Genomic DNA, 14694 nt, shown 5'->3' on the forward strand with positions numbered 1-14694 from the left:
ATAGATATTTGTCACTGGCTGGTCATACTTTTTACCATAATAATAAAAAGACTGTGCATACATTGTGCTTGGGTATGCCTAGATATTCTAAGCAAATCGGTCATAAATACAAATACGTTCTGAAAAGGTACCTAAGAGATATTTAGCAACCTCCTCCACCACCACAACCTCTTCCTCCACCACACCCGCCTCTACCGCCAGACGCTTATGGTCCAGCATATGGTCTAGCTCCAGTATATATTGATCCATCTTTCGTCTCATTTTTTTTAGATTCTTTTTCACCGGTGCAAACAAATACGGCCATGGCTATTACGGATAAGGTGGCTGCAACCGCCAATATCCCCCAAACTAAACCAAAGCCACTGGTTCTAACGTCGCTCAATATGCTTCTCACCATATTCTCTTGTGTATATTTTGGTTAAGTTTGAGATTTTGGATTCGGTTTTGGGTAGGGATTTATATATGCTTTTTAGATGTGAGAAATAAAAAGCATTATTTGTAGATAATTTTTTGAATGGACAATGTTGGCTTACCGCTTACGTCACGTGTGTCGGTGTGTGGTTACGTAAGAGTAATATGTAAAAATCTACAAGTTTCTCTGATGTCATATAAGAAAATTTCTTGGTTTATATGAGGTGGCTACTTTTCAACATGCTTTAACATTTGGTTCAATATAAGTGATGCTCTTATGATAAGGTCTCTCTGGCTACTTTTCAACGTGCTTTAACATTTGGTTCAATATTGAGGGATGCTTAAAAGTCTTATGATAAGGTCCCTGAACTTTAGTACGTGGATGGTCGTAATCCATACCTTGGAATATTTTGCTTACTAATTCATTATTTGTCTTTTGAAAATTTGAAACAAATTTATATTAGATTCTGAAATTACTTGATATTTTTATGTAAGACCTTTGTGGAACCAATCCATTTATTTTGGGAGGTTGATACAATTGTTGTAGGAAGTAAATTTAGAGGAGACAAATATTGCAATGTAAGAAACCGATTTGAGATACAGAAAAACGTTTTGAAAGCGGATTAAGGAAAAACGAGAAGTGGAGGCGAGATGATCTCTTTCCTTAATTCAAAATATCTCCCGCAGTGTGGCGGTTGGATGAGATAAAGAATCCCAGGATACAACCACTAGTATTTGTATAATCGCAGCACCCGATTATAGAATGTGACGAACTGATATTCTACGATATACTCTCGGACACTTACTCTTGAAAGAAGAAAGGAGACGCGAGAGATTTGAAGGAAAAGTGTGAATGATTTTTCTCTGTAAATTTTCTGTAGAGAGCGATCAAAATTGGAAGAGGAAAAGTCGATATATGTAGCGAAGGAGAGAGGATCGTCGCACTTAATCAGCGTGTTAATGACGAGATTAATTTTGTGCTAATGACGCGATTTGGGCGTTAATCTTGGCGTGATTTTCAGGAGAGACATTTGACTGCAGTTTAATGTCGTGATTCTGTTAAGAATTTGAACCGAAAACTTTAGCAATTTGGGCCAGAAATGTTGACCAAAACGAGGCCCAAAAAGAACATCTTTTGTGGGCCGAAGGCCCACATTCACCAAGACCCAAGACCCAAGACCCAAGACCCAAGACCCAAGACCCAAGCACTACAAGAAAGAGGGGCTTTTCCGTCGAATTATTTACGACGATTTGTAGTCGTCGTAAATTTACGACGACATTACGTCGTTTTTACGACGATCAAAAATTTTGTCGTAAATTCGACGTAAAAAATAACCCTTGTAAAATCGTCGTAATGTTACGACGAATAAAGAACGAATTTTATTTCGTCGTAATCTTGTCGTAATATTTACATCGATAATACGACGAATTGTCCTCTATCTTGTAGTTGACGTAAAATCAATGTAAATGTGATGTAAATTTTATTTCGACGTAAATTTGATGTAAATATGCAATGGTAATATGTTGGTAACCAAACAAAAAATTCTATATATACCCTTTCTTCTCTCATTATTCCATCATCCCAAAAAAACATATAAAAACACAAATTTTTTGAGTCTTTGAATGTTTAAGTAAAATTTTTAGTAGTTGAAATTTCTATCAAATTTCAGAAACAAAAAGTCAAATATTTGTTTTTGAAATGTCTATATACGATCTACGAAAGTGGATGTATACGCCCAAAAATAGTGATGGGTCGTTGACTGAAGACTTCAAAAACGGATTGGAAATATTCATGTACCAAGCCGGCCTTCTGGAAACTGTAATTGAAAGCGGCAAAATGTATTGTCCTTGTGTGAAATGCAAAATAGGAAACATATTCTTATTGACACTGTCTGGCAGCATTTATTGAATAGAGGGTTCATGCCTCAATACTTTATTTGGTATCAGCATGGAGAGGGATATGGTCAAAGTAGTGGTCAGATGGCTGCACGGAGTAGTAGTAATCATCAAGAACATGTGGATTTTGAAGCGTCCAATGATTATCAAAGTAGTCAAGTTCAGGGTGAAGATCATGATAGGATGCATGAAATGATTACTGATGCATTTCATGAAACACATGCTGATACTGTTGAGGAGCCCAATGCAGATGCGAAACGCTTTTATGATATGTTAAACGCAGCAAAACAGCCTTTGTACGAGGGATGTAGGGAAGGTTTATCAAAATTATCATTGGCAGCTCGGATGATGACAATAAAAACAGATCACAATCTATCTGAAGTTTGCATGAACGATTGGGCAGATCTTATTAAAGAGTATTTGCCAGATGATAATTTGGCTGCTGAAACGTATTATGAAATTCAGAAGCTGGTTTTTAGTCTTGGATTGCCTTCTGAGATGATTGATGTTTGTGTTGATAATTGTATGCTTTTTTGGAGAGATGATGAGAAGCTTGAAGAATGTCGTTTCTGCCAAAAGCCAAGATATAGACCGCAAATTGCTGGGCGTAAGAAGATTCCTTACCAACGAATGTGGTATCTTCCTATCACTGATAGGTTAAAAAGACTATATCAATCCGAACGGACAGCTGCGTCGATGAGATGGCATGCGGAACATTCACAAAAAGATGGCAAAATGACTCACCCGTCTGACGGGAAATCTTGGAAACATTTTAACACCGTACATCCAGACTTTGCTAGGTCTAAGCGAAATGTTTATCTTGGTCTTTGCACTGACGGGTTTAGTCCATTTGGTATGTCTGGTAGGCAATATTCATTATGGCCTGTGATTCTTACGCCATATAACCTTCCTCCAGATATGTGCATGGAAAGAGAGTTTTTGTTTCTAAGTATATTAGTCCCTGGTCCAAATCACACGAAGCGGGCCCTTGATGTTTTTTTGCAACCACTCATACATGAGTTAAACCAGTTGTGGCATGTTGGAGTACGAACATATGACTGTTCGAGTGGTAAAAATTTTACGATGCGAGCGGTGCTTATGTGGACAATAAGCGATTTCCCGGCATACGAAATGCTATCAGGTTGGACAACGCATGGGAGGTTATCATGTCCTTATTGTCTTCATAGGACTGATGCATTTCAGCTTAAACATGGTAGGAAAACCTGTTGGTTTGATTGCCACCGTCGGGTTTTACTACGACGAATTTACGACGAATGGGAGTGATCGTCGTAAATTCGTCGTAATATACCATCGAAAATACGACGAAATGTAATCCCTAAATCTTATAATCAATCTTTTATGGGGTTCAGAGGGGATTTTGATGAGGAGAATGAAATGGCTTACCATCTCATAAGGTAAAACAACTTTCTAAACAAAAAAAAAAAAATTCAAAATTTGACATATATGTCTTTATCAAGTAATCTTAAGGTGTTATATACATTTACACAAGATGTATGGATTTATCTTACATCTTACTAAATTCTTCATTAAGTTATGTAAACATGCTAGAAATTTATACAGACCACATTTATCATGAATAGACATGCTTGTATGTGCTTATGGATGTTTCAATTTTTGAATTTCATCAGTTTTGGTATAATTCGTCGTAAATTCGTCGTAATGTTACGACGAATTTACGACGATTTGTGGATACACAGCCGTCTTAATTTTTTTGATTTATAAGATTCGTCGTAAAATCGTCGTAACATTACGACGATTTTACGACGAATAGCACGGATCATCGTAAACTCGTCGCAAAGCCCAGATACAGCCACGTGTGTTTGTCTTACTCGCTTTGTTGTACGGTGGGACCTTTGCGACGAATTTACGACGGAATTCGTCGTAATGTTTACGTCGAATTTACGACGAATATAAATTCTATATATAGGACCTCACCCCTTCCTCATTTCGTCGCTTATCTCTCCTTCCTCTCTCTCTGCTTCCTCCTTGCCACCTCCTCCTTTTGACGCAAAAAAAAAGGTGAATAATTTTTTTTAATTACTTAAAATTATAATAATTTTAAATAGTTTAGAAATTCAAACGGTTTAGGTCGGGAATTAGTTTAGGCTCGGAATTTGTTAGATTTAGGATCGGAATTTGTTAGATTTAGGATCGTAATTAAAAATTAATTGTAATTAATTTGAAAAATAATTTTTTTCGGTTTTGCAGACGATGACTCGACGGAGGACGCATTACATCAATTTCATGGCGGACGGACATTCTTCCCGGGCGTCTGCCTCGGGAAACACCGGGACCGATGTCCCTTCATCTTCCGGAGCCTCCCAGGTTCCGAATACCGCGGAGCCGTCTCCACCACCGCCTCCACCACCACCTCCACCGCCGGCTGTCGAACCGGTACCCGCCCCGGCTGCCGAACCGGTACCCGCCCCTCCTCATCTGTATGTCCAGTTTACGATTGAGGATTTACTAGCCTTACCGGGACGGGGGGCTTTACGACGTCTGGTTCCCGGAAAAGCGGAACCAGGCTCTTATTGGTAAGTAAACTTTTTTGTTTTTTTATAGTTTTTAAATTAACGCTTTAATTTACTTAAATATTAATGTAATAATTTTTTTTTTTGGTTTCATAGGTTTACTTTGGATAATTGTGTCGGGCGGAGCGTTTCCGACACAATTAAGAGTCATTTCGTGGAGCACGTCAATTGGAGCAAGGTGTCGCAAGAGACGTGCGACACCTGGTACAAGTGCTTCGCGGTAATATTTTTAAAATCTTATTTATATCATTTTAAATTGTTTTAAATTTAATTAATCTTACTTTTATATTGTTTATCTAATTTTTTGTTTTCTTTTGCAGCAACGGTGGAACTGGGACATCGGGATCAACGAGACGGTCCGCGAAGCTTTCGAGGAAAAGGCGAAGAAACGCCTAGTCAACACCGTTTCCGATTGGAAGCGGAAATGGGAGACCGACGGCGACGACGCAAAGCCGAGCTCCATGTCCACTTGGTGTTGGAACGGGTTGAAGGCGTATTGGGTGGACCCGCATGCCCAAACCACCGCTGCTAAGTGTTCGGCCGTCCGAAACCGGGTCGATCCGGTGACTGGTGAGAAGTTAGTGAACCCGTACACTTCTGGCCAAATATCTTTTACGGGAAGACGTCTCATGATGGTAAGTAATTAAATATAAATTATTTCATTATTATTTTAATTTTATTTATTGCTAGAATTAATTAAATATTTTTGACTAATAATGTTTATTAATTGGTAGGCCGAGGAGAACGGAGGAGAACTACCTCCAATGACGAAGCTCTTCGAGACCACTCACCGGAAGAAGGACGGGAGCTTTGTCGACGCTCGGTCCGAGGAGATCTACAATGCCGCTTGCAGCGGATCGCCGAGCGGGAGACCCAGGCCACACCTGACGGTACTATCCAAGTACCGTTGACCGTCGCTGAGCAAGACCAGATTTTCGAAGAGGTATGATATCTATTTCAATTTTTTAAAAATTTATTATATTTATAATTACTTAATAAATAATTAACGTTTTTATTTTCCATTTGTAGGTTGCTCCGAAGAAGAAGGGCCGAACCTTAGGGATGGGCTCTATTAGAGATTGTCCTGCCGCCACGGCTTCCGGATTCCGCACGCAGGATCCGCAGCTTCGCCAGGAGCTTGCTACGGCCAATGCTGAGATCACCAGTCTCAGGCATGAGCAAATGGCCCAGAAGCAGGAGCTCACCGAGATACATGATCTCTTCGACATCATTGCGGAAGCGGTTCCGCAGTTGGCCACCGCAATCCGAGCGAGGCAACAGCGAGCACGGAGGGTTTTTGAGACCGGTGGTAATTCCGGTACTGGACCATCGGACCACCAGACGCAGGGCGGTCAGTCTTCGGCTCCGGTCTCAGCAGCGACGGGCGGTCAGACTTCGGCTCCGGTAGTGCATACGGGAAACGTCGGCCTAGCAGCGACGGGCGGCCAAGACGGAGAGCCTCCTCGTGACGTCGATCTCAACCTCGACGATTACGACATCATTGTATAGATTAGGTTTTTTTGTAAAAAACAATTTGTATTAATTTTTTTTATTTATAAATTATTTTTGAATTTAAATTTCAATTTAAATTCAAATTTTTTCTATTTTTAATTTTTTGATTATTTTAAAAATTCATTAATTAAATAAAATCGAATTAAATAATTAATTTATAAATCGACGTAAATTCGTCGTAAATTTACGTCGATTTACCGTCGAATATTTAACGACGAATTTACGACGAATAAGTTTACGTCGGCTTTACGTCGAAACTTTACGACGATTTAACATCGACAATTAAAAATTTAGTTTCCCTTAATTGAAATTGTTCGTCTCCTAATCGTTGTTAAATCGATGTAATTTTACATCGATTTAACGTTGTTTTTATGATGGAGTTCTTTCGTTGTACATCCGTTGGAAATTTTACGACGCATTTACGACGAATTGTTCCCGACGATTTTACGACAATTTTCCGGAGTTGGTAATTTTACGACGATTTTACGACGATTTCGGTTTTACGACGATCGTTTTACGACGATTTTTAATTTGTCGTTAATCCGACGTAAATGCTCTTTTACGTCGATTTTACGTCGATATCTGCCGACGTAAAAGCCGATCTTTCTTGTAGTGAAGACCCAAGACCCAAGACCCAAGACCCGAGCCCGGCTCGGCTCGGCGGCGGCGGCGGCGCGCGAGGGGTCCTTGGTTCTCCTTCACACACTTTGAACTATGTCATGTGTGTGTCTATATTTATATGACTAGAAAATTTTCCAATCCTCCAATGTGGGACAAAATGATGTTCCTCACAATTTAAGTTGCCTTGAAGGGCTTTATTTTTATTCACACTTGACCAAATTTTAAAGCCTTTGGGCTTTGTAATAATTTGGGTCCAACAATCCCCCACATGAATAGAAATAACTCTAGACATACGACCGGACTGACTCGAAGACTGGACTCGACTAGACTAAACTAAACGGACTTTCGAGAGTATAAACGAAAATTCCACTGTGTTTGAGATAGTAGTATGTTTCAACCTTGAACCACTCAATGTTAATATCTGTCGGGCTTACTCAGCTAGAAGGTGAACATGATGTCTTGAACCACCCGAATTTTGATGTAAACCGAGACAACAAATACAACTCAGTTTCATTTTCTCGTAGAACTATGTTCTCTATTGTGTTCATTTTGGCCTTGAACTTGCCTGGTTAATCATGAGTGAAGTTGGAGAATATAGCCTTTTGTTTTTCCATTCTCATAGAAACGGCCCCATTTCACACTCACTAGGTGATTTGCCAGTAGTCTTTGTTTTAAGAAGTGTTGTACTTCACTGATATATCAAAGCTACGGTCTTCTCATTAACAGCTTTGCTTATCCTTTGAAAATATACAATGAAAATTGTATGTAAGCACTGTCAATCATCTTGGGACCTAGGTTAAGACTATACGTCTTTCAGTGCTTTAGATTTTGTTTGATTTAGTTTTCCCTTTTGAACCATACATCTTGAGATCTCCAGTCATGTAGGTGGGGTTTCCATCAAACAACCTCTTTAGTCATAGGCTTTAAACCCATTCCCTTTGACGATTTGAGAACTTGATCACGAGCTAGACCCTTAGTGAATGGATCTGCTAGATTATCAGCTGATTTTATGTAATCTAGTGAGATTACTCCGGTTGTGATCAAGCTTCTAATGGATTTATGTCGCTTTCTTATGTGACGAGATTTACCATTATAGAGATTATTTAGTGCCCGGGCGATAGCTGATTGACTATCACAGTGTACACGTATTGCCGGGACTGGTTTCTCCCACATTGGAATATCTTCCAAGAAATTTCGGAGTCATTCGGCCTCCTCTGCAGCTTTATCTAAAGCTATAAATTCAGACTCCATGGTTGATCGGGCCAGTAGAGTTTGTTTGGAAGACTTCCAAGAGACTGCTGCACCAGCAAGGGTAAAGACATATCCACTTGTGGATTTTGAGTTTTTGGTGTCAGATATCCAGTTTGCATCACTGTATCCTTCCAAAACTGCGGGTTCTCTCCCATAGTGCAGCCCATAACTTTTAGTGTATCGAATGTAATTTAATACTCTAGTTATGGCTTTCCAGTGTTTGTGTCCTGGATTATTTGTATAGCGACTAAGTACATTTACCGCGTGTGCTAGATCAGGTCTAGTACAATTGGTTAAGTACATAAGGCTACCAATTATCCTTGCATACTCGACTTGTGACACTGCTTCACCTGAGTTTTTGGTCAAGTGAAGTTGAGAGTCAACAGGAGTTTTTGCAGTTCCATTTGAATAGGTTTTAAACCGTTCAAGTATCTTTTCAGCATAATGTGCTTGAGACAAGGTAATCCCATCAGAAGTTCTTGTGATTTGTACCCCAAGAATGACATCTGCTAGACCCATGTCTTTCATGTCAAACTGTGCACTAAGCATATTCTTAGTTTGTTGGATTATGTCATTATTGCTGCCAATAATTAACATGTCATCTACATATAAACATAGTAGGATATATCCATTAGGGGTCGTTTTTATGTAAATGCATTTATCACATTCGTTTATGCTGAAGCCATCTGACATCATCGCATTGTCATATTTTTCATGCCATTGTTTTGGTGCTTGTTTAAGTCCATACAACGACTTCACAAGTCTACAGACTTTGTGTTCTTGTCCCGGGACTACAAATCCTTCGGGTTGTTTCATATAGATTTCCTCGTCTAATTCACCGTTTAGAAAGGCTGTTTTGACGTCCATCTGGTGGATTTCCAAATTTCGTAAGGCTGCAATTCCAATCAGCATTCTGATGGAAGTTATTCTCATTACTGGAGAATAAGTGTCAAAGAAATCCAGACCTTCTTTTTGTCGGAATCCTTGCACTACAAGTCTAGCCTTATATTTATCAACTGAGCCATCGGTCTTCAATTTCGTTTTGAAGATCCATTTACACCCTAGAGCTTTAAACCCTTCAGGTAACTCAGTGATTTCATAAGTATGATTCCGTCTAATGGAATCCATCTCACTATTGACTGCTTCCTCCCAAAGAGGTGCATCGGGAGTGGACATAGCTTCAGTAAATGTTCTTGGTTCGTTTTCGGTGAGAAAGACCATCAAGAACTCAGGACCGAAGGATTTTTCCTTACGAGCTCTTTTGCTGCGTCTAGGTTCTATCTCTTCGTCTTCTGAAGCAGGAACCCCAGATGTGGTTGCCACATCTTCCAGAGGACGTTTTAGATTTTGTCTATCCTTGCACGGGAAAATGTGTTCAAAAAATGAAACATTTCTTGATTCCATTATTGTATTCACCTGAATATCGGGTACATCTAATTTGTGAACCAGAAACCGATAAGCACTACTGTTGCGTGCATATCCAATGAAAATACAATCAACAGTTTTTGGTCCTATGGTGACCTTTTTAGGTGGTGGCACAGCGACCTTTGCTAAGCACCCCCACACTCTCATGTATTTGTACGAAGGTACTCTACCTGTCCATAGTTCATATGGCGTTTTGCCAGTTACTTTGTGCGGTATTTTGTTGAGGATATAGTTTGTAGTGAGAATTGCTTCCCCCCACAGATTCTGGGGTAGCCCAGATTCCTGCAACATTGCATTCATCATCTCTTTAAGAGTTTGATTTTTGCGTTCCGCAATTCCATTAGATTCTGGTGAGTAGGGAGCGGTGGTCTGATGTATAATGCCTTTTTCTAGACAGAAAACATTGAATGGACCATCATATTCGCCTCCTCTATCACTCCTAACAATTTTAATAGTTTTACCGAGTTGATTTTCAACTTCGATTTTATATTCTTTGAATTTCTCCAAGACTTCATCTTTACTTCTTAGTAAATAGATGTAACAGTATCTTGTACAATCATCAATGAAAGTTACAAAATACTTCTTACCTCCTCTAGATTTTACTAACTTTAAGTCGCACAAATCTGTGTGTATGAGGCCTAGAGGTTCGGTAGTTCGATCGACATGAGGAGATGGAGTTTTTGTGAGTTTTTGTACGCATGTCTCACATTTATTTTTGCTTATTTTGCATTTGGGGATTAAGTTCGAATTTATTAATCTTTGTATAGATTTATAATTCACATGTCCTAATCGTTCATGCCATAAATCAAAAGACTCAACCAAGTAAGAAGATTCATTCTTATTAATTGACCTGGTAGAAGGTACATCATTTTTGAGGACAGTCATTACACACATTTTGATTAAGTCCTCCTTAACATAACCCTTCCCAATAAAAACCCCATGTTTCCTTAAAATCAGCTGGTTAGATCCAATGCGGACGTCGAATCCGTGCTTGTTGATCATGGTTCCAGAGATCAGGTTTTTCCTCATTTTTGGCACATGCTTCACATTGGTGAGGGTGACTTCTTTTCCCGAAGTCATCTTTAAGACCACATTGCCTATGCCTTCAATCTTGGAGTATGACTCATTTCCCATCAACAAGTGCGCATTGTTCTTGCATTTCTTGTAGGTTGAGAACTGGTCTTTGTCCATGCAGATGTGAGTGGTTGCACCAGTGTCATACCACCACGTTTTTGGGTTTGGCTCAACCATGTTGACTTCTGTGACCATTGCACACAGATCAGCTTGAGTCAAGTTGGCTTGTCCTTTGTTGTCCCTCAGCCTGCTTCGACATTCATTGGAGGTGTGGCCCTTCTTGTTGCAATAGGTGCACTTCCCAACAAATTTGGTTTTGGGAGTTTCCTTTTTGAAGGAAGTGGATGATGATGGAGCAAACTTGTTTTGCCTTCCTTTGGGAGGAAATTTCCCGTTGCCTTTGACTTTCCCTTTTCCCTTGTTCTTGAACTCTGCTACATTTGCATTGTAGGAGTGAAATGGTTCAGGGTTGACAGGCGTGGCAGCTTTTACCTCGCGTTTCAAAGACTCATTTTGCAGCCTGGAAATCAGATTTGACAAGGTCATAGACTTCTGCTTATGATCCAGATAGTTTCTGAAGTCTGCCCAGCTAGGAGGTAGCTTGTCGACGAAGCAATTCACTATGAAGGTTTCACAGATCTTCATTCCTTCATCAGCGATTTCTTGACAAATCATCTGAAGTTCATGGACTTGTTCCATGATGGGCCTTGAGTCCACCATCATGTACCTCGTAAATTTGGAGGTTGCATACCTTCCAGAGGATACATTGAAAGTCTTGTACTTCTTATCCAAAGCTTCCCAGAGATCCTTGGACGACTTGATTTCGCAATAGACATTGAACAATTGGTCAACCAAGCGGCTCTGGATGTAGCCTTTGCAAAGGAAGTCCCCATGGACCCATGCTTCAACGCTTGCAACAGCACGCACATCAGTATTCCCAGTGGGCAAAGCAGGTTTGTCCTCGGTGAGATACCTATCCAAATGCAGAGTGCACAGGAAAAAGTGCATCTTTTGCTGCCACTGTTTGAAGTTGGTACCATCAAACTTATCCGGTGAGATACCTGCAGCAATAGCGCTGGGTAAATTCGGAATGTTTGTGGGTAGGGATCCGAGTGCTGCACCTCCAACCGCTAAGGGTGTTGATTCAGCGACATCCTCTTGTCTTCCATCAACGGATTTCTCCACATTTTTCGACATCTGTTCCAAACGAGACAGGAAAAAAAATGTCAGATTCGTTGAATAGAATCGATAGAATAGCGATTAAAATAAGAGTCGCTAATTTATGCGTTCTGCGGAAACGCTATAGAGCGGCCGTAGAATCGCGTTTGAGTTTTGAACTCGAAAAGACGTTCACGGATTTAACCGAGACGATTTACAGACGCGGAAAGGAAGTTATAAAAACTGTCCTTGTGTGGTCCAATAGCGTTTCGCGTAACTTGCCAAAGGCCTTCGCGGAAACGGTTTCTTGTTATAAAAAAAAATCGTTTTTTCCTTAAAAACGTTTTCTGAAAATCGTTTGTATAGCAATATAGGATCCGATTCAAGCGATAAGCAGGATCGGATTATTTTGAATTAAGACTGTAGGAAGTAAATTTAGAGGAGACAAATATTGCAATGTAAGAAAACGATTTGAGATACAGAAAAACGTTTTATGAAAGCGGATTAAGGAAAAACGAGAAGTGGAGGCGAGATGATCTCTTTCCTTAATTCAAAATATCTCCCGCAGTGTGGCGGTTGGATGAGATATAGAATCCCAGGATACAACCACTAGTATTCGTATAATCGCAGCACCCGATTATAGAATGTGACGAACTGATATTCTACGATATACTCTCGGACACTTACTCTTGAAAGAAGAAAGGAGACGCGAGAGATTTGAAGGAAAAATGTGAATGATTTTTCTCTGTAAATTTTCTGTAGAGAGCGATCAAAATTGGAAGAGGAAAAGTCGATATATGTAGCAAAGGAGAGAGGATCGTCGCACTTAATCAGCGTGTTAATGACGAGATTAATTTTGCGCTAATGATGTGATTTGGGCGTTTATCTTGGCGTGATTTTCGGGAGAGACATTTGACTGCAGTTTAATGTCGTGATTCTGTTAAGAATTTGAACCGAAAACTTTAGCAATTTGGGCCAGAAATGTTGACCAAAACGAGGCCCAAAAAGAACATCTTTTGTGGGCCGAAGACCCACATTCACCAAGACCCAAGACCCGAGCCCGAGACCGAGCCCGGCTCGGCTCGGCGGCGGCGGCGGCGTGCGAGGGATCCTTGGTTCTCCTTCACACACTTTGAACTATGTCATGTGTGTGTCTATATTTATATGACTAGAAAATTTTCCAATCCTCCAATGTGGGACAAAATGATGTTCCTCACAATTTAAGTTGCCTTGAAGGGCTTTATTTTTATTCACACTTGACCAAATTTTAAAGCCTTTGGGCTTTGTAATAATTTGGGTCCAACAATTGTTAAATTAGCAGCATGTTCTATATGTAGTAGATTGGTTGGTAAAGTAAATCAGTCATAGTCAGTGAAGACCTAAGGTAAATTCATTTTCTAAAATCAAAAACATTTATTATGATAGATATTTGGCTAGTGGTATATGCTCGTATTCATATAATAATTGAATGATGTTTGTATACATGCCAGTCGTCCTCATTTCATTTTCTAAACCAAAACCATTTATGATCAACGAGATTTTGGTTTGTATATGCTGAATTCCATAAGCGGATGCCTCCAGAAGCCATTGACCTTGCATCTCGGCTTCTACAATATTCACCGAGTCTACGTTGCACTGCGGTCAGTATCTCTACTATACACGACCAAGTATTTGTTGGAATAAGCTTGAAGAAACTTGAAGTGTAAGTTTCCTAATCCTAATCAAAGTGTGTTTTATAGAAGGTTAGGATTAGAAAAGAAAATTTAGGAGTTATCTAAATAAGAAATTTGTTTCTCTATTGGAATTAGGAGTTAGCTATTTTATTCTCTATATAAGAGTTGCCAAAGTTGTGGTAAACCTTATGAGTTGAAAGAAATATTAAGAGAGGTTTTAGTTTTTGAGTGATTTTTCTAAAGCTAATAAAAGAAGTTGCTTTTATTCATACTTGATCTAAGTCTCAATTCTATAACTGGTATTGTTGGGGTCGGTTTCATCCCAATCGGTTTAAACCATCTCAAGAACATTGGAGAGCCGATCCGACAAGGAGAACCGGTGACCTGTCGAAAATGGGCCGAGCCCCACAGAAGAAGGCCAAGCTCAAGTGGGCCGAGCCGTGAGGTGAAAATGGGTGAGCCGCGTATGAGAGCAGACGGGCCGAGATGTGTCGTGAGGTATGGGCTGAGCTGCACTTAACATGATTGGACCGAGTCGCGCCTCGGCGAGTTAGGCCAAGTCGCGTCTCAACTCGAATGGCAAGTGGGCCGAGCCGTAGAGAAGGTTAGATGGGCCGAGCTGTGAGAAGAATGGTGAGCAGGCCTAGCAGCGCGAGAGGAGGCATGGGCCGAATCGCTTCCCTGTGTGTTGGGTCGAGCCGGTTTTCCAAGATGGGCCGAACCAAGGCTTTAGAAGACGAAAGCCCACAGAATTCCTAGGCGAAGTATTATGACGGTGGCCACACGAAGCGATAAGGAAATATACCTAAAATCTCTCCCAAGATTCTCGAAAGAGGCGTTTTAAGAAATTAGTATAAATAGGAGATTTCTACGATTCATTATATAACTTTTGCCACCCTAAGCAATAAGACCTAAACACTTTAACAGCAATAAAAATCCTCTTTTGATCTTACTGTTCTTGCGATTACCCTAGAAGTTTCGGATCCCTTAGTTTTTCTCTTACAAATTTTTGGTTGTGTGAGTTTTGGCTCACACAATTTGGCGCCGACTGTGGGGAACATCGAAACTTTCTTACTCTAAACCGAAAAGACTTTAAGATCCGAAGAACATGGCGAGCAATA

Source organism: Eutrema salsugineum, unplaced genomic scaffold (genome assembly GCF_000478725.1).
Source record: "Eutrema salsugineum unplaced genomic scaffold, Eutsalg1_0 scaffold_10, whole genome shotgun sequence".
NCBI lineage: Eukaryota > Viridiplantae > Streptophyta > Magnoliopsida > Brassicales > Brassicaceae > Eutrema > Eutrema salsugineum.